The sequence below is a fragment of the Gymnoscopelus microlampas genome (assembly GCF_963454915.1).
Source record: "Gymnoscopelus microlampas genome assembly, chromosome: 22".
Classification (NCBI taxonomy): Eukaryota; Metazoa; Chordata; class Actinopteri; order Myctophiformes; family Myctophidae; genus Gymnoscopelus; species Gymnoscopelus microlampas.
The window spans coordinates 12,773,909-12,794,427 of NC_139959.1; positions in this window are offsets into that span (position 1 = coordinate 12,773,909).

Genomic DNA, 20,519 nt, shown 5'->3' on the forward strand with positions numbered 1-20,519 from the left:
TTTTTTATCGTTTTGCGATTTTATGAGACGATTTTTCACAGTAATTTGGTCGATGTTTTTTTTTATAGTGTTTTTTTCATTGTTCATTGTTTTTTTTCCCCATCACCAGTTGATATTGACCACAATTTCACTTTAGTTGTTTTACCCTTTCAGTTTTTGTTTAGTTGTTATTTGAGTTGTTTTGAGTGAGCTTTGAACCAGGAACCCTGGGTTTATGAACCACGTATTTATCTTTTAAGCCACGCTGGCATGGAAAGTACAATTGGGAACGTCATACTTAACCCACCATATTGAATTTAGATGGACAGGGAAAATGTTCTACAGGAGGTTTGAACCCTAAAGCTGAGCTTTGAACCAGGAACCCTGGGTTTATGAGCCACGTATTTATCCTTTAAGCCACACTGGCATACAAGTTACAATTGGGAACGTCATACTTAACCCACCTTTTAGAAGTTAGATGGATAGTGAAAATGTTCTACAGGGGGTTTGAACCCTAAATCTGAGCTTTGAACCAGGAACCCTGGGTTTATGAAACATGTATTTATCCTTTAAGCCACGCTGGCATACAAGTTACAATTGGGAACCTCATTGTTAACCCACCTTTTAGAAGTTAGATGTCAGGAGCTTTGAACTCCAAACCTTCTGCTTTCAGACCCTGTACTTATCTATTGAGCCACACAGGTATGGACAATCCAAATGTGCTCCAGGAGTTTCGAACTCCAGCCCTTCGGTTTACAAACCCCAGAGCTTTCTCTTAAGCCGTGGTGGCATGAAAGATGCAACTGAGAACGTAATACTTAACCCACCTTTTCAGGATTTAGACGTACAAGGAAGATGTTCTGTGGGAGCTTTGAATACTAAATCTTACGTTTAAAAACTCTGGAATAATCTCTTGAGCTACGCTGGCATGGAAAATGCATTGGAGGACGTAATACTTAACCCACCTTTTAGAATTTGGATGGACAGCTAAAATGTTCTTTAGGAGCTTTGAACCTTAAAATCTTTGGTTCATAAACAGTGACACATCTCTTGAGCCACAGAGACATGAAACATTCAGATGGGAGGGAAATACTTATCCTTTTAGAATTTAGATGCACAGGATATTTCTACATTGTGGTATTGATATTTTCACTTAAACCCTCTATTCTTTGTAAAGTTGCAACTTTACTTGGACCGCTTACCTTTTTCCCGTCTACACCACATCTCTTCACTAAAAATAGTTAATCTACAAGCTCACAACACGTCGACACGTTGTGAGCTTGTAACTTGGTTAATTTTGACGAATGTTCGCCCCGAGAATAGGGATGCTGGGGTTTACTTCTTCCACCACTGCTGAAGAGCATGCAAGACAGTAGACAACTAAGAAACAGTGGTGGAAAAAGTACTCACATTTTAAAAGTATCACTACCCTAAAGTAAAAGTCAGGAATTCAAAAGTATTGGTATCAAAATGTACTTAAAGTGCAGAAGTCCCATTTCAAGTTTTCAAAATGTATCAAAATCTTTTGAAAATAGCAGATCTACAAACTCACAATGCGTTGTGATTTGTAGATCTATTTTCAAATGGTCAAACATAACTTTGTACAATTCTTTAGTGGGTCTTTTTGTTAGACTTATTTGTTGTTTTTTCCCCCTTTAGTTTCTTTTTCCCATTGTTTATTAATTTGACAGCTGTTAGTGTTTTTTTCATGGTACGATTTCATGGTAGTTTTAGTTTTTTATTGAACCAGCTTTTTTAATCACACCAGTTAGATCTCACAGTTGTTTTAGTTGTTTGTTGAGTTTGAGCTTTGAACCTAGAACCTTTGGTTTATAAAACCCTGACATTATGTTTTGTGCCACGCTGGCACAGAAAATGCAAGTGAGAACGAAATACTTAACCTAGTAGAATTTAGATGGAGAATGAAAGTGTGCCTAAAAATATGACTTTATTTTAAAATATAAAATCAAGTAGATTGTATTAGCATTATCTCTAGATGTATTTTTTGGCAGATTTTGTCACATTGAGCGGGACATAATGCAGAGAAAACATGTTTTCTAAAAATCATCATTATGTAAAAAAAAACCCATTTCATTTCACTGCAACAGAGGATTATGTTTAATTTCACATTTCATTATTCCACAGTTTTCCTGTATATTATAATATTCTTATGAAAAATACTTCAATTGACACAACCAGGTTACATCACTTGACAATGTTGCTTCTACCTTCTACAGTGCGTGCGTGCGTGCGTGTGAGAGAGTATACTTAAAAAGAATTGTAACAGGCAGATTTGAAAAAAGTTTGGGTGGAGTTCTTGACAACAGCTGCGCCGACCAACTTCCCACCCGCAGTCTGACTTGCTGTATGTCAGAAATAACATACATTGAAGGATCAGAGGCCATGATCTGATAACAGCATCCTTATGTATTGCTGTATTTCTGCTACTATTTCTGGCTCAATTTTCGTCTTTTGACCTGTCACCTCTTGCTTTAACTTCTTAAATCTAACCTCAAAATCCTAATACATGTGAAAGCTTAAGAAATGTACATATTATGCAAAGTCTTTTCTTTTTTTGTGATTTTATGGACTCCGTTTTTTCACATGACTTTGATCGAGGTGTTTTTTGTATTGTTTAGTGTTTTTTTTCCATCACCAGTTTGTATTGACCACAGTTTCATTTGAGTTGTTTTACCCTTTCAGCTTTTATTTAGTAGTTGTTTTGAGTTGTTTTGAGTGCGATTTGAACCAGGAATCCTGGGTTTATGAACCACGTATTTACCTTTTAAGCCACGCTGGCATGGAAGCTATAACTGGGAACGTCATACTTAACCCACCTTTTAGAATTTAGATGGACAGTGAAAATGTTCTTCAGGAGGTTTGATCCTTAAACCTTCTGCTTTCATAAGGTCAAACGTGTGTGTGTGTGTGTGTGTGTGTGTGTGTGTGTGTGTGTGTGTGTGTGTGTGTGTGTGTGTGTGTGTGTGCGTGCGTGCGTGCGTGTGTGCGTGCGTGCGTGCGTGCGTGCGTGCGTGTTTGCTATTAGCCTACAGCCTATAGTATGTGTGCAGTGTGCTTGAGAGATTCATAGGGTGTATATTTTGTAATAACCAAACACAATATTTCTACAGCTGTAGCCTATTGACTTGTTCCTACTAAACAAGTCCCAAGTCCCAAGACTCAAGGCCCAAAAGAGAAATTTGATGTCTCCGCGGGAGTAATTCGTTCGACTCAGACCCAAAAGAGAAATTTGATGTCTCCCCGGATCAGAGTCGAACGTGTTAGATCCACGGAGACATCAAATTTCTCTTTTGGGCCTTGAGTCCCAAGACTCAAGGCCCAAAAGAGAAATTTGATGTCTCCGTGGATCTAACACGTTCGACTCAAGACTCTTTTGGGTCTTGAGTCTTGGGACTCAAGACTCAAATCCTGGAAATCAAATCCTGGAAATGGCAAATCAGCATGTGTCTGTCTCCCTGGGGTCTAGTGCTGTAATAGGGATAGACTCCCGTGTTCTTGGCTGTTGCTGACAATAAGCCCACTTGTAAAGTGCATGAGCCAAATTACTTTAATTAATTTGGTGGAATGACCCATCACGTTCATGTAATGTCAATGTACAAAGGTCAGTGTGCTTGGTTAGCTCTGTTGGAAGAGCTCTTGACTTCACACCACAAGGTCATGGGATGGAATCCCAGCATAGGCTCCTTGGCATCTGAGCAATCTGGCTCCTACGGGTCTACTACCTTTTCGCCTTTATCATAAAGGTTGCTGGACAATATATAGAGGATGAAATGCATAATTTATTAAATAATAAAAAGGTAATATCAAATACATTGTAGAAAATGAGAGACATGACGCTTTATTAGCAAGACAGTCTTTTATTATATTATTCCTCATTTTGCTGGTTTCCCCTGAAACCCCTTTACTGTTACAGAGTAGAACTGCCTTAGAATCACTGCTGATGATGTGGCCATAGCTGAATGGTTAGAGAGCCTGCCTGTCAAGCCATACATCACAAGTTTAATCCCAGGGCTCAGCAAGTGTCCCTGAACAAGACTCTTAAAAGACTAGTTCACCCAAAACATACTTATTTTCTATCAATTACACACTCCGTGAAGCCTTATATTCATGTCGATTTTTTGTTTTTTACACATTCCTGAGCACAGACTCAGACATATTGGTTGGATGCATGGCGCATATAATAGGCTATGCATTGTAGATTAGTAGGCGATAATTCCAATATTCACTATACACTCCTCATGTTTAAGCCTAACTGAATTATATATTTATGGACTTGTATATAAATTGTATATATTTTTGGACAACTTGTGCATTTAATTTGTAGGCAATAGCCTACTTTGCCACGCTTTCTCCCTGGATTCATTTATTGCAGCCGTGTTTCCTTTCTTGCTTATTATACATTTTACTTTCTCGTATGATTCCGGGTAGACATCAAATTTCTCTTTTGGGTCTTGAGCCGGGACCCAAGCCTCAAGACTCTTGAGCTAAAAAGTTTGTGAACCACTGCCATTTAGAACAGTGGTTTTAAACCTTTTTCATGCCAAGGACCCCTAAATTGATATACATTTGGCCGCAGACCCCCATCTGAAAATGTTTTGTGCCAGGGACCCCCAGAAGCAAAGATTTGAGTTAAAAATGTTCGCTTTAAAAATGTATATATATTTCAAAGATATGCACACATTTTCAAGATTTTAGCAGAAATAGCAGATCTACAAGCTCATAGCGCAGCACCGAGTGCCGCGCTATGAGCTTGTAGATCTGCTATTTTCGAATAGCCAAAGCTAAGTGGTTAAAAATGATTGTGACGCTCTCAGTGGCGTACCCACCATAGAGGCAGGAACTAGAATCTCGCCTCCCCTAGAAAATAAAGTAAAAGACTGACTGAAAAACAGGCAGCCTATATAGTGATGCAAATGTATGCCTTCGTCTTCATGGGGTACCAGGAGTGCCGGGGTGGGGGTCTGGGCCATCACCTGTACTCACCTGGTATAAAAGGGGCTCTGAGAGCAGCTTGAGCCATTCATTACTAAACTACAACCTAAAGAGACCACCGCTGAAGAATTGATTGATTGATTATACTTGCATATTGTTTTTATTAACGTTTTTCAGTTTTGTAGTCAGTGTGTGTAGTGTTGTTGTTAACTTGTTTCCCCCGAGATCTTTCTCCGAGTACCCCCGGGGGGGGGGGGGGGGGGGTCTCGCCTGCCCTAAATGTAATTCCTGGGAACGCCGCTGTTCCATGAGCTGCTGCAGTGCTGCTGTTCAGCCACAGAGAAGAACTGAAGGAATAATCTACAAAAATGTATTTTACATAAGTCGGCCCCCTGGTGGCGCTGTAAAAAGTAGATGTGAGAAATGCAGTGTAGATGTTTTTCCTTGGCCTCTAGGGAGTGTGCGTGCAAAGTTTCACGAAGATCGGTGCAGTTATAGTTAAAAATGCAAATCGGCCTGTTATAGCGCCACCATGAGGCTGATTTGAAAACTTTCAAGTGGCATTTCTTCCTCGGCCTAGTGGGAATATGCGTGGGCAATTGTATGGAAATGGCAAGCGGCGTTCATGATTTGAGAACGAAGCAGTCCTGCAAACTTTGGAAGCCATTTTTAGCCAATCAGGAAGGAATATGAAAAATCTGAAAGACCCATTTCGTTTAATGACTATAGAGATACAGTGTACCGATTTGCGTGATGTTTGGACAAAATCTGTAGGAGTACTGTGAAAAAATGTGTTTTACAAAAAGCGGCCTCCTGGTGGCGCTATAACAGGCCCATGTGAAACATTTGGGCCAGAGGTTCTGAATTGGCATCCAGGGAGTGTGTGTGCACAGTTCCGCTGCGATCAAGCCAACGGTGCCGGAGATTAGCTGTTCACAGACGGACACACACACGGACGGACACACGGACACACGGATGGACGGACGGACGGACGGACGGACGGACGGACGGACGGACGGACGGACGGACGGACGGACAGGGGGTAAAACATACTCTCTCGCCATGCCTTTCTGCCTGGCGGAGACAATAAAGCATGCACACCCAAAGTTAAAAAGCCAGGTGCTTGGGCTACTGTACTGTAAAACAAGGTGGTGGTAACTCTGGTGTTGAGAACTCAAAGGGCTTACCCTGAAATACAGGGTAAGCCCACTAGTACTTTCTTACAGACAGACAACTATACAGAGGAGGTCCAGCCATGTGTGCAACGTTGTATTATCGCCTGTACTCCCAATTTAAGGCACCCTCAGGCTTGTTGTGGCCTTCTGAAAATGTTTGCTATCTCTGCCATCTCAAATTTCCCAAACATTGTCCTAGCTGTGCTGGATGATTGTTTCATTGACCCTCACACGTAGAGCTCCAGAGCCAAAGAAAGTGAAAAATATCAGAGAGAACTCAGGAACTCTGGTCTCTGGATATGGACAGAAATTTTGCACATTCATAGTAGGACTGATATTATTATTAGGGGGCCAAGCACGTCAGTGCTAATTAAAGGCACCCTTTTGTTTTTGTTGGTTTTGTTCTTCTTTTTCTTCCGCCGTTTTTTGGCCAAACTGTGCAGTCGCTTTTTACGAAACTTGGTGTAATGCTAGAGGGTCATGGAAAATAAATAAAACTCACAACCACTGACCAAAGGGTCAAAATGCAAACAGGTATAACTCATGCCCTGTTTGAGCTACAGTCATGAAACTTCAATACACAGTCATTCCAAATGGCGCTGAAACCAACCTTACTCCAATTGGCCAAAGGGGGGGGCAATAGCAATTGTTTGAAAATGCTAACTTACTAACAAGCATAAGTCATGCCTTGTTTGGCCTATAGCCATAAAACTTGCTTACACATGTGCCTTGACTCATTGACTCATTAGCAGTTTGAAAAACACTTACATTTTTACTCCGCTTGGAATTTTTGAGTGATTTGCGTGAAACGTTCTACACACTATCTATCCACTTGAAGAGAAGTTTGTATGTGAAAAAATGACAACAATATATTGTATTATATTGGCTTAGGGCACGGTCACACTGCACTTTTAAATTATGTATACTGTAGGGTGGATTATGCCATTGCATTACAATGGGAATGGAGCATTTATTTATTTTTAGCAGCTGTACTTCCCACTCTATATTTCCAAAAGAGGACACAAATATCAACTTATGAAATTACATTCATTCGTCAGTCCAAAGTGTTTGAGTGTTTGATGTGCAAAAACATAAAATCAACCGTATTTTCAACATTTTGTGTTGCTACGTGAGCCAATGAATATTGTATAATAAAGATACTACAATACCCAGAATCCCTCAGTATGCTGCGCAACTGTCTGTTTCCAATACTCATTTGTTAACCGCATAGGTTGCTTTCTCTCGATCACAGCTTGGGTGTAGCAGCAGTAGTTCAAGTCACAGAGTGCCTGTCTGTGAGTCCTTAGGTCCCTGGTTCGAGCTTTGCCTTATGCAGGTTTGATTTAAATTGCCACACACAAATCATGACCTTATTAATTAATGCATGTGGACTTTTTAAAGATAACATGAAATTCTACTTTGAGAGTATTTCATTTCAATATACAACATATTTCCTTTTTAAAATAGCCGATCCACAAGCTCTCAACTTTTCGTATCTCAGTGTATTGTGAGCTTGTAGATCGGCTATTTTCACTAGTTTGGGTCCCGGAACGGCAATCAAATTTCTCTTTTGGTTCTCTAAAAGGTTGGGGAACCACTGAGCTAGAGTAGTGTGAGTGAAACAGGGGCTTGGTTCATGACCTTATGCTCATCAACAGACACCAACAGGGTGGCCATGGCGCAATGGGTAGAGTGGCAGCCTGTGAGTTTGAAGATCAATGGTTTGATTCCTGTCCCTGGCCATGGGTTGAGGTGTCCATGAGTTGGGTTCTAATCTTGTCCCCTAGTTGCGCCCCTGCTTGCTAAATATGATCACCACAGCTGGGTAAAGCTGAAACCTAGTTTCCCCTGTTAGAATCATATAAGATCTTTATTATAAACAGCACCCTGACCTCAAATATTGACCTGTGAAAACAAAATGGTGGCGCTAGTAGCTTATTTCCTATTTCAGGCTTAAATGCAACGGGCATTATTTCTTCCAAACTTCTTACAGTGGTAGAAGGGCACCCCGACCTCCACTGTCAAAAAATGAAGCCGATTAACTACATGCATATTGTCCCTATAGTGATAAAATGCATAAACCTAATTAGAATACTTACAATCCATCTGTGTTGTCTAGATGAAGTACAGAAATGGTCAAACCTTTATCTTGATAACTGAAATTTTAACAAGAGTTTGAAATCTACCATTATAAGCAACATAATAAACACAGTCGTTTGTTAATTGCAGTCTTTTTCAGTCTATTATGTTTCAATGCCTTATTGCGCATATTGCACATTGCTTTTTCTATGTTGCATATTGCATTGCTTGGCCCCCGTATTGCTGCTAGAAGCTATATTTGTGTTTGTTTTGTGTGTTTTATTTTACACGCTGTGTCTGAATGCACATGAATTGTTCATGACTGAACTTATGTGAAAACCAAAAGGAGTTATAATTTAAAAAATAAACCATAAAAAGGGAAAACATATTTAAAGAGCCGCATGAGAGCACATCAATTAAAAGCTACCACAGATAGAGCTTTTGCATAATTTAAAAATCTTGACAATGAGATGCTGCATGCAGATGGATACGTTTTGGCCTTTTCACCCTGGACTCTTTATGGGGCATTGATTGGCCAGTGTAGAAGTAGTATAATTGTGGAAAACTCTTAAAGACTCTTAATTGGCTGTTATCTTCCTCAGCAGTTGGTGAATCTTGCCCCACAGCCTCTATTAACATTGCAAATCTCTTCATGCATTAGGCTATAGGCGATGCCCAAACACCCCTTCCTACGTCAACCCATGAAGTGGAGCTGAGCCCACACTCATTTGCAACTCATCCATAGTTTACATGTCCCCTGTGAGGTGTCATGGCCCCTGATTAATTAAGAAACCATTCTCTTCGGCTCAGGTTGAATGACAAACACCTAAACGAGGGCCGAATGTTTTGTGATTGTGCATTTGTAATGAGCTATTGCTAGTTATCAGTATCGATTGTAGTCTGTAAATGAGATCGAAAGTGTGTAAAGGGTTCTGCACTGCCAGAGCTTAATTTGCCCTAAACCAAGATAACCACTGAAGAGTCCCTACTCCCAGAGGAACCCCATCACACTGCATGAATAAACATGCTGCCTTGCATTGAGATGTTTTTTTTTGTTATCCTTCTGTGCTGTAATTTAATTTGTATTCGTATTCTTCATTATTTTTTCACTTCTTTTGTCTTACTATTAGTTTTTTGCTCTGTGTCCTGAATGTGTTTTTTATGTGTCTCAATCTAGTCGTTATGCCAATTTATTTCTCCCCACACACATTGCTGTGTTGTCACTGCTATTGAATCTTACTGACTCACCTGCCAGCAGGAGCATATAGAGCCTTACTCTTCCCGCCCAATAATCCCTGCTGACAGGAGTCACCGCAGCCTGTAGGATTACGTGGAGTAACACTCTCCCCGCCCGGGCGGATGCACCACGGTGAATTCGAACCCACAACCTCTGCAGTGGTGGGCAGGCACTTTTACCACTGTGCCACCCAAGCACCTTTTTCCTTTCTTTTTACTGTACTGAATTCAAACGTCCTTTTATAATGTGTTTTCTTTTGTATAAAAGCACATTGAATTGCCTTGTTATTGAAATCAAAACAAATCATTTTGCCGTCCTAACAGATCCACTGACAACGCCATCTCTAAGGTTCTGCATGCCAACCTCTCCCACCTCGACAACAACAGGGAAGGGGTGCAGTATATGATAGGCTGTAATTGTTACAGCTTTGCCTCTGCTAGCAAAATGTCAAAACCTCAAACTTGCCTTAGCCTCATGATGCAAATAATAAGTAGTAGTACAAGTTGCTAGTTTATCTGATACACTACTTTACTTAAAGGGATGACATTGATATTGATCTCAGTGAAAGCAAGGTGATACTCATTTAGGAGAAGGGGTACAACAGTTATTAATATAACTAATATTTAAAAATGTATTTATATTAATTCATAAAGTTTGACCATCAACCATCTCAGATTTTCAAAATTCCTCAAAAATAGACAGCCGATTTACAAGGGTAGCCTGTTGCAAATTTTTGTCTTTCCGTTTTTTACGTCTTTACATTTTTTTCAACTGAAGGTTAGAATGTGTATTGCCTGCAGTTTTAACCTTATTTTTGGTATTCTTATTTTTTATTTCATGACAATCCAGTATTACATCTATCATTATCTCATTGTATATTGAATTGCTGTTGTTTTGCAGAACATGAAACATTTCACTGCTTGTACCTGTATGACAAATATAAAAAAAGGTTGTGCAAAAGTTTCACCGCAATCGGACGCTGCGTTCATGATTTGCGTCATTTTGTTCAAAACAGGACACTCCTGCAAACTTTAGATGTCATCTGAAGGAGTAATATCCAAAAATATGTTTTACATAAGTCGGCCTCCTGGTGGCGCTATAAAAGGCAGATGTGAAAAATGCAGGGCAAAGGTTTTTTCCTTGGCTTCTATGAGTGCACATACAACGTTTTACATCAGGTGGCATTTCTCCTTCTGCGTAGTGGGAATGTGCGTGCAAAATTTCACAGAAATTGCATGCTGTGTTCATGTTTTGAGGCATTTTGTTCAAAACAGAGCAGTTCTGCAAACTTTGGAAGCCATTCTTAGCCAATCAAGATGGAATATGAAAAATATGAAAGACCCTTTAATTTAATGACCATTAATAATGGTCATTAAACGAGACGCACAATAATAATAAAGACAATAATAATAGAATAGAGTTACTACGGGAGCAACTGAAGATATGTTCCCAATATTTGAGTCACATAATGGCAAGGTAACTACACATACCAAAACCTCGACCAAAGTTGCATTGTATTTTAGAGCGTGAGGGCTTCATTGATGCTTTTTTGGATTAATCTCTTTTAAAAGTGATTAGGGTCCCAAGCTCCCAGAATTAACATCACAAAGACACTCTTGATTATCTTTTTCAGACCAGGTCTCGGCCTTGGAAATGTTGCTTTTAAGAGTTAATGAGGGAGCCGATGAATCAGAATTAATCAGTCCTCCTCCCTCCGTCTCTTTACTGGAAGCAAATCTAAAAGTGGGAGCCTGCCAGTACTTCCCGAGGGGGGTGATTCATTTTCATTCACCTTGGATGCAGAGGCAGATATAAGAGCGAATTACAGCCACAAAATTACAATTTTACCCAAATGGAAGGACATTGCTTTTTGCCGCAGATAAGCACTCTTAAGAACATAGTCAATATTTCATCACTACAGGCATTCATAAGTAATGCATTCTGTGCACGGTCACACCTGTCTCAGTCTGAGCCCTCAGCAGCACCTAGACTTCCCTCATTCTGGCATTCTGTCGAGCAATTAAAGCTATAAGCCTTCCTTGGGATGGTGGTGGTGGTTCTTGGGGGAGGGAGACCCTCAGTGAGTGAATGGGTTGAGGGGGAGAGGAAATGTGAATGTGTCAGTGTGAGAGATACGGTAGACAGAGGGGGCTTGGTCCTCATCTATTTTATTCTGACAGAGGACGAGTGACAGCAGCACCAGATAAAATATAATTACATTAAAATGATGTCCAAAAAGTGTCATAAATAATGACTAATTAATTACACATTTCATTCTCGTACCCGTCATTCATTTCTAAGTATAGGCTGCCAATTATCCGACAAATAGAGGTAGGATGTACAGTATATTGTACTTCTCCAGTCACATTCACAACACACAAATCCTTTATAAACCAGGCATGAGAACGCCCTTCCTCTCCATCGCTGCTACACCGGGTCCTCCATTCATATAAGTATTCAGGACAGGGACATAGGTTTGAGGTCTGATACTGGGCCCCAGTTTTAATTTTGTTTCATGACATCTGCAGCAGCGTTCGAATGCAACACATGGCCTTCATTATAGCTCATAGACTAACTTCATCTGTTTGAGTAGTTTAAACCAGTGGTTTTCAACCTTTTTCGTGTCAAGGACCCAAATTGACACATATTAGCCCACGGACCCCCATTTGAAAAGATATGCCTGGGACTCAACCATTTTGATTTCTTGGGGGTCCCAATCTATACTGTATCATCATCATTAGTGTTCATTTAACTCTGAAAGTGTACAAATAGAACCAAATGGACCCGTTAGGGTCCATTTGGTTCTCTCAGAGTTACAGACACATAGGCCTACAGTAAGGGTCAAATTGGTTCCTAACTATTAATTTGGCTGGGGACCCCCTGGAACCCCCTCAAGGACCACTGGTGGTCCCCGGACCACTGGTTGAGAACCACTGGTTTAAACGTTAACAGGAAGAGTGGGCAGTCTGGGCATTAAGGAAGAGTGGGCATGCACCTCTATGTAAAATTGGCTATTTTGTCCAAAATGTTAAAACATTTAATATTTGGAAAATTGTCTTAAGTAATGTGAAGTATACATGATTAGAACATGATTGAACATTTGACAATTAAGGCCTAATATTTCTACAATTGCTACAAATTGTTACAAAACCTGTATTTCTTTTATTTTTTGGGGGCAGAAACAAGAAGCTGAAGGGTGCATTTACGGCAAGTCTGATAATAATGTACCGTGCATGTTCACATCATGTATACTTTACATTACTTAAGACCATTTTTCAAATATATATTTTTTTTACATTTTGGACAAAATAGTCAATTTTGCATCAAGGAGCCCACTCTTCCTTGGTGCCCACTCTAACTGTATCCGTTTAAACTACTCCAACAGATGAAGCACCGAGGGCAGCAGAAACCTTTGGTTTCTAAAAGGTTTCTGCTGTCCTTGGTGCTTACCATCACCTGCATCCATTTTCACCTCCCTCCCCCTCTCTGCTGGGGGAAGCCAGTCAAGGCATTTGTCGACAGTGGTGAACAGCAATAGTCTTGAGGCTACGCAGTGTAGCATCCAATCCATGAGTTATCCTTTGTCTTCCACTGCCACCCTCCTTCCTATAACGCTCACTTAGTTTCTCCCATGTCAATCAGCCTGAATCGTTCAATTTCGCCTGCTCGTGTTTATATATCTCATTAGAGATTGTGTGAAAATGTTATTGATCGGTAGGAATAATGGACAGTAAGAATGTGTGTGTTTATTGACTGCTGTGTAAGTGCATTGGCTATTCCCCATACTGTACAGTATGTGAAGGTCGCAAGGTGAGAAGGTTTCAAGAGATAATTGAGTGATGGGAAGAATCAACAAAAGATCTCAAATTTATGTTTTTTTCCTTTTAGATATTTTTGGGCTTTTCTGCCTTTATTTATTTTTTGATGTACAGTGTAGACAGAGTGACAGAAACAAGGAGAGAGACGGGGACGGGAAGTGACACACAGCAAAGGAAACTGCTTCTTGGTTCTAGACTCCAAACTATGGGGTTCAAAATGTTCAGACCCCCACCCTCTTTCTGGGGGGGGGGTCATCTATTTTGGAACATCCCAGAACAGTATGCCAGCCAGGTTTTAAAACATTCTGAGTTGATTTATTACACTTTTCACAGCTGCCAGAAGAATCTTTTTTCTCACTTTTGGTTTGGGTCTTTCCTCACTTTGCCTATTTGAGTCATAATTACATTCCTCGCTCTACTCTTGCTCTCTAGTATTTTTTCAGGGGCATCCACTGACAATTAATACTTTACTGCAGGTCTAGACCATGAAAGGCATTTCCTGTTCTGATTATGAAAAACCAAGGGTTGAAATATGGCCAATGTAGCTGAATCCTTGTTAATACCTTCCATCTTCTCTACTATCTTCTCTACTATAATTGATAAATATGGCCAATGTAGCAGAATCCTTGTTAATACCTTCCATCTTCTCCACTATCTTCTCTACTATAATTGAAGCCCGGCTCGGCCCCAGCCAGCCTGTATGTATGCAGACTACAAACTCATAGCACAGCAGTTGTCCAATTCTCTTCAAACTTGCCACAAAAATCGCTCATGGCTCTGGCATGAAAACCATTTAATTTTTTACCTTTACATGTGTCTCCACTTCTAATAATCAATACATGTTTGCCATTTTCTCCCACATTTTGCCCTGTGCACTGACGCGATATGTGTCATACGTTTCGAGTTACAGAACGCATGCGTGGACACAGACAGACACGCTGTTCCAACTCAATGAAAATAAACACAACACCTGCTGCTTATTTGATTACTTCAGCATTGCATCTCTCTCTCTGTGTGTGTGTGTGTGTGTGTGTGTGTGTGTGTGTGTGTGTGTGTGTGTGTGTGTGTGTGTGTGTGTGTGTGTGTGTGTGTGTGTGTGTGTGTGTGTGTGTGTGTGTGTGTGTGTGTGTTATTGGCTTAGGAATGTGACAAAAACAAAAAAATGTCCATGAATTCAAGTCTCCATGGGGTGACTAATCGATAGAAAAAAAAAATTTTTGGGTGAACTATCCCTTTAAACAGGAAGAGGATGAGTGGCTACAGCACAACCTCAGCTGCTGCCAGTATCCCAGTATCCCTGTTTCCACACACGCGCGCACGCACGCACGCACGCACGCACGCACACAGACACACACACACACACACACACACACACACACACACACACACACACACACACACACACACACACACACACACACACACACACACACACACACACACACACACACACACACACACACTAACATGGGTCTAGGGTTAGGACTACCTCAATACATATGGTCCTGTGTCGGCCCTGGTCTTGTGTGATTATGTCCATCAGAATCAGAATCAGGTTTATTGTCACATCACAGGTTTACAGAGTTAAAAAAGAGGGTGAAATTTGTTTTTGTGCATAGTTCCCATCGTAACGTTATTTCCATAGAAAGAAGAAGGGGAGGAAGAAGAGGGGGGGGGGGGGGTCAAGTGAAAAAGTAGATCAAACAAGAGAACAAAGAAAAACCAAACAAGTTATCTACATATTTACACTAGTACCTGAGATAAGATATAAAAAGGTGCGTGAGCATAGCAGCAATGTATACTGTGCATGATATACACATCTGTGTTTGATGTGTTTCTGTTTGTCTGTAGATTAATTATCTATTTGTTACACTGTGCTGCTGTAACGCCACAATTTCCCTTCGGGGATTAATAAACTATATCTCATCTCATCTTATATTTTACATTATGAAGGAAAATTGTCCTATTTTATAAATAAATTGTAATGTATGCCAAAACTCACATTAGTTGAAAAGAATATATTACAGTGCACCGTGTCCCTCAACGGGGAATGTGTATTGCATGTTAGTGCCATGTCCAAAGCAAAGTCATTTAACGCTCGGTTTCCCCTGGATCAATACTGCATGCCTCAGTACACAAGGAGATGGAATCAGGCAAAACATTCTAACCGTTCCATAAATCTCTCATTTGTACTGGGAAAAAAAGCATTCAGCACTTTATTGCAGTTGAAAACACACACACACACACACACACACACACACACACACACACACACACACACACACACACACACACACACACACACACACACACACACACACACACACACACACACACACACACACACACACACACACACAGCAACATGCTCAGTGAAATTGAAAGTCAGAGAAAACATTGATGTCAAACCACAAAGGCGAAACGGTTGGTATCTTCACAGAGTGATAACAAGAGGAATAGCTTCCACTTTTGCTGTCTGCAGGGAAGATACAGTACTAGGCCATGGATAATTGATCCTCAAGTGGGGTACAAATACCAGTCAAATGACACAATGTTAGAAGTACAGTGCTCTCTGAAACAGTCTAAGATTTCTCATTTCTAATTCCTTCTACAAACCTCTTTGTCGTAGGCAACAAACATGTAAAGTGATTAAAACCTTCAGAAATCTCCTGTGTATACTTAACTTCTTTGACTTGTTTTCATCTTTGTTTTACATTTTCTTTCAACTTTCATTGAAATTGTGTCTCTTTTGTTTGTACTTTTTGTGTTATGGTACAACAAGATACCAGGGTTGTGGCTCTTTCTTTTCTGTTTTTTTTCTGTATGTAAGAAAAGAAAATACCAATAAAACAAAAAACCTTCAGAAATCTCAAGTTCCTCAAAAGCTCCAGCCTCTAACACCTGCATATCTTAATTCCTGCACAGCAGGAGACTTTAAGAACTATTCCAATATGTGTTAATTATCAGTCTATTTTCACAAGAAAGCATGTCTTTGCTAGGTATTTCATTGGGATTGTGTTTATAGTTGCATGTTTCTGCTTCATGTTCAAAGCCATTTCAATGGAAACTAGAAAGGGGCACTCCACAGAGCGCATATCTCTGCCAGGCTGGGTTGCCTAGCCAGGGCTTGTGTACTAAGTCATGGATTACAGCCGTCAGGACGTGAGGAAGCTGCAGGGGAAATAGAATGTCTACGACATATGGTGCAACGTTTTGCATTTGTGGTGTCCTGTATGGGCAGGAGTGTGCGTGTGTTTGGCGGTGCGCTCTATGGAGGCCTCTCAACATTTGATTCCATTTTGGGATTCATTGGATGTTGTGTTCATAATATAATGGCTTTTTAGTTTTGTTGGTAAGAAATAGGTCCCTCCCACTAATTTTAAAGGCAATTACAGACTTTCAATGTCCATGTCCTAATCCAGGGGTCTTCAATGTTTTTCAGGCCAAGGACCCCTAGCTGACAGAGAGATGAAGCAGGGACCTCCACTACATATTGTATTCAATATACAGTTCAATACGCAGTGCGACACATTGTGGGCTTGTAGATCTTCTATTTCTGGTGAATGTTCCACCCAGAATAGGAATGCGAGGGTTCAAGTGGTTAATGCAAACGTCATCATTTTATCCTATTAGACATTTGTGTGACATTTTGGTATAATTATGAATTATATCAATCAATCAACTTGAATTAATTAAAATGTGTGTTCACAGTGACCTTTGGCCCCCAAATTCTAATCAGATGTCAGATGCCAAATGTAATGACATTTCCTCCAGGCGTTGCTGAGATATCGTATTCATGAAAATGGGACGGACGGACAGACGGACGGATACCCCGAAAATATGATATGCCTCTTGCCACGGCTGTCATCGGCGGAGGCATAAAAATATAGAGTTATGAAAGGGCATAAATTTGAATATGCGATGCGAGAGTGCAGTCTAGCCAACACCAACTCGGGACTCCTGAATCGCTGCCCTCCACACTCTCCTATCTAGCATCAGGGTCTTGAGCTCTACAGTGTTTTTTAGTTAAGCTGTCTAACAGGAAATTACATGAATGTTTATGTATTTACATTCCACACTGCACTTGTTTATAATATACACACAGGAGGCAATAGTAGCAGCAGAGTTATTGGTGTTGCAGGCACATCAGTGCATCTTGCAGAATGTACCAGACCAAATAAAAGTATTTAATTGGCGATGATTAAAAAATCAGTTGTGCAAAATAAACAATGAATGACACTATGAATTCAGCAACTCCCACCACATTTCTCTTTGTTGTGTTCTTGTTGCCATATTCTCACGTTTCCAAGAGCTTATAGTTCCTAAATTCCTGGACCTTTTTGGTCAAAACGGTGAGAAGTGAGAGATATTTTCATGGACAAATTATGTATATGCATTTTTGCCAATAAAATCAATCAAATGTACAGTATATCTCTTTAGACCTATGGTGCCCTAAAATGATGGTAGACACATCCAGCACCAAATCGTGTCCCATGTAACACTGGCCAATCCACCACGTTAGGATCTTGGCAGCGAAAGGACAGACTCACTTCATCATTATAATAACCAAAACACTGTGTAAAAGAAAAACATAATTACACGCCAATTTGAGCAGGGTGTTTTGTTTTGTTTGTTCTTATGTGTTTCCTCACACAAGAACAGTACCAATGTCCAGTTCAGATCTGTCATGAAACAAGAGACACTTCTCACTTTATCACTGGTGTGGTAGACAACTGCTGAGGTTACTTCTAAGCATGTTTTTGTTGGTTTGTTTGTGCTCCTGCTCTACAACCCAGGCTGGGTAAGTAGGCTGGTGTTACAATAAAAAGCCAGTCAGGAGGTTATTTGGGGGATTTCATGAATAAGTAATGGCAACCAACACAGGAACACTTGAGTTGTCGCTTGATCGACTATTTGCATTGGTTTGAAGGGTTAGACGGAAATTAAACATGGTGATATGCTAAATAGAATATCATCGCTCTTGCGTATATTTCTGTCCCTGTGGGAATAAAGGCAAATAGGTCACGTGCTACTGTGGCACTTAATTAAATTTAGTTTAAACTTGCATTGCAAATTACCCCTGATAATAATTATGGCCCTGGAAATAGCACAAACAACACCCACTACATTTGGTTGCATGATACATGTATATATCATTTCCATTCCCCCAATCAGCACACAGTTATAGCTGAGCTGTGTTTGTTTAACTGTGTTGCGTTTTTTTTACTTTATAACATATTCGTTTTTCACTGAATTCTATTTCTATTGATGTAATGTATTTTATATTCATCAGCTTCTTTTACTGACAAATCTGTATGAATGTATGGCAACTGGAGCAGTTGAACAGAACAAATTTCCTTCAGGATTAATAAAGTATCTATCTAATCTATCTATCTATCTATCTATTTATCTATCGATATATCTATCATTCTGTTGAGGTACGTTGCAGTCACAGCATCATTAGATGACATGTCAAGCAATGGTAAAAAAGTGCAAAGAGCCCTACAGAGACATAATGTATCACATCAAGCCATATCCCTTGATTACAGTGTGTGGTAGCAATTACATACAGTACAAGGGTGAAAGAACCTCAGCTTTAGGCAAACGCAATCGTCTTCCACATTGCACTCTCTGACTTTTCAACAACCTGTTCAGCAAAGTAATGATCCTGAATGAAAATATCTCCCTCCCAGCTCCAGAATTACTTGATGACGATGCTCATAAGTAAAGGTCACATCTGGCTACGTATGATCTTTTTGTTCATTCCTCTGTCCTACTAAACTAAATGTAGCTGACCATTCATTTAACTTTCTCTGACCTCTGGGGCAGAGGCACAGAGTAAAGGGCCGTTCGCACTGAGCACTATAACTATAATTATATTGTTCACCATTGTATTTGTACACATAGAACACATTTTAACTATATCTAATCATATTCCCTTTGGATGTACTCTTTGTAAAATAAAAATGTTCAGCTCAACCTGTAAAGTCAGGCAGTCACAACTTACATGAAGTATACAGCATACAAAGCCAATTAGATCGGATTATAATCCATCTGGGTTCCGTTCATGTTTAGTTTGCATACTCCCCAATTGGAAGTCGCTCTGGATAAGAGCGTCTGCTAAATGCCTGAGTAAATTGAGAACGCTGTTTGTAGACCACAGTTGAGCATTCGACTGAATAGTCTCCTCTAGACTCGACACCAAAATGCAGGAACCTAGGACTCAACCCCTGGATCCTATACTTCCTGTGGAGTCAATGCCAGGTGGTGAGGAATGAGGATGGACTACAACACTCGATCTGCCCCTCAACACAGCAGGTTCCCAGGGCAGTGTGCCCCCTCCTCTACTCCCTGTACATCCGCGACTGCGTAGCCATACATGGCACCACCTTGTTGGTTGAGTTTGCCAATGACAGTGATAGGACTGATCACAAGGGGCTGATTGTGGACTAGGCTACAGGAAGAGAGGATGAAGAATGGAAGCCATTCCCATCAACGGATCTGCTGTATTGTATAGTCGGCAGCAAGTTCGGGTTCCCAGGTGTTCACATCACCAAGGATCTCACCGGGGATGAGCACACTGGCCTGTGGTGGAAAAGGATTACCAAAACCTGAACACACTGATCGACACGTCATGACGCAACATGTTAGCACAATGCATGTATTCACAATTTGCATTGTTCCCGACTTGCATCGTTCCCAAGGACGGTCTAGTATCTATGTATGTATAAAACACACACACACACACACACACACACACACACACACACACACACACACACACACACACACACACACAGTATACTGTATGGAGAGAGAGAGGGGAAGAGAGGAGGAGACAGAGAACGAGAGAGCAAGAGCGTGAGAGGGGTAGGACCTAATTTCTAAAAAAAAAACATCTTAATCTGGATGAATAATGAGAGCCTTAAATGGAAGCTCATAGTCTAATTTAGTTGAGCCACTCAGTATTGATTTTTTACATCTTATAATAAAATACAGACTAAATCACTCTATACGTAATACATTTAAAATTTGGAAAACAATATGTAAAATAAGTAAAGTCAAAGAACAAGAAATTACCTATCTGAGAGAAATGCCATGTGACTCAGATTTCACTCCAAACAGTATTGATTGTTTTTAAAATATGGGAAGGGAAAGGTCTCAGAAGAGGGGTGATCTCTTTCGAATGCAGATCAATATGGTCTTCCTTGTCATCATTTTTATCGATATCTGCAAGTGAGGAGCTACTTAAAAGAGAATCTCAAAATTAGAACTCTT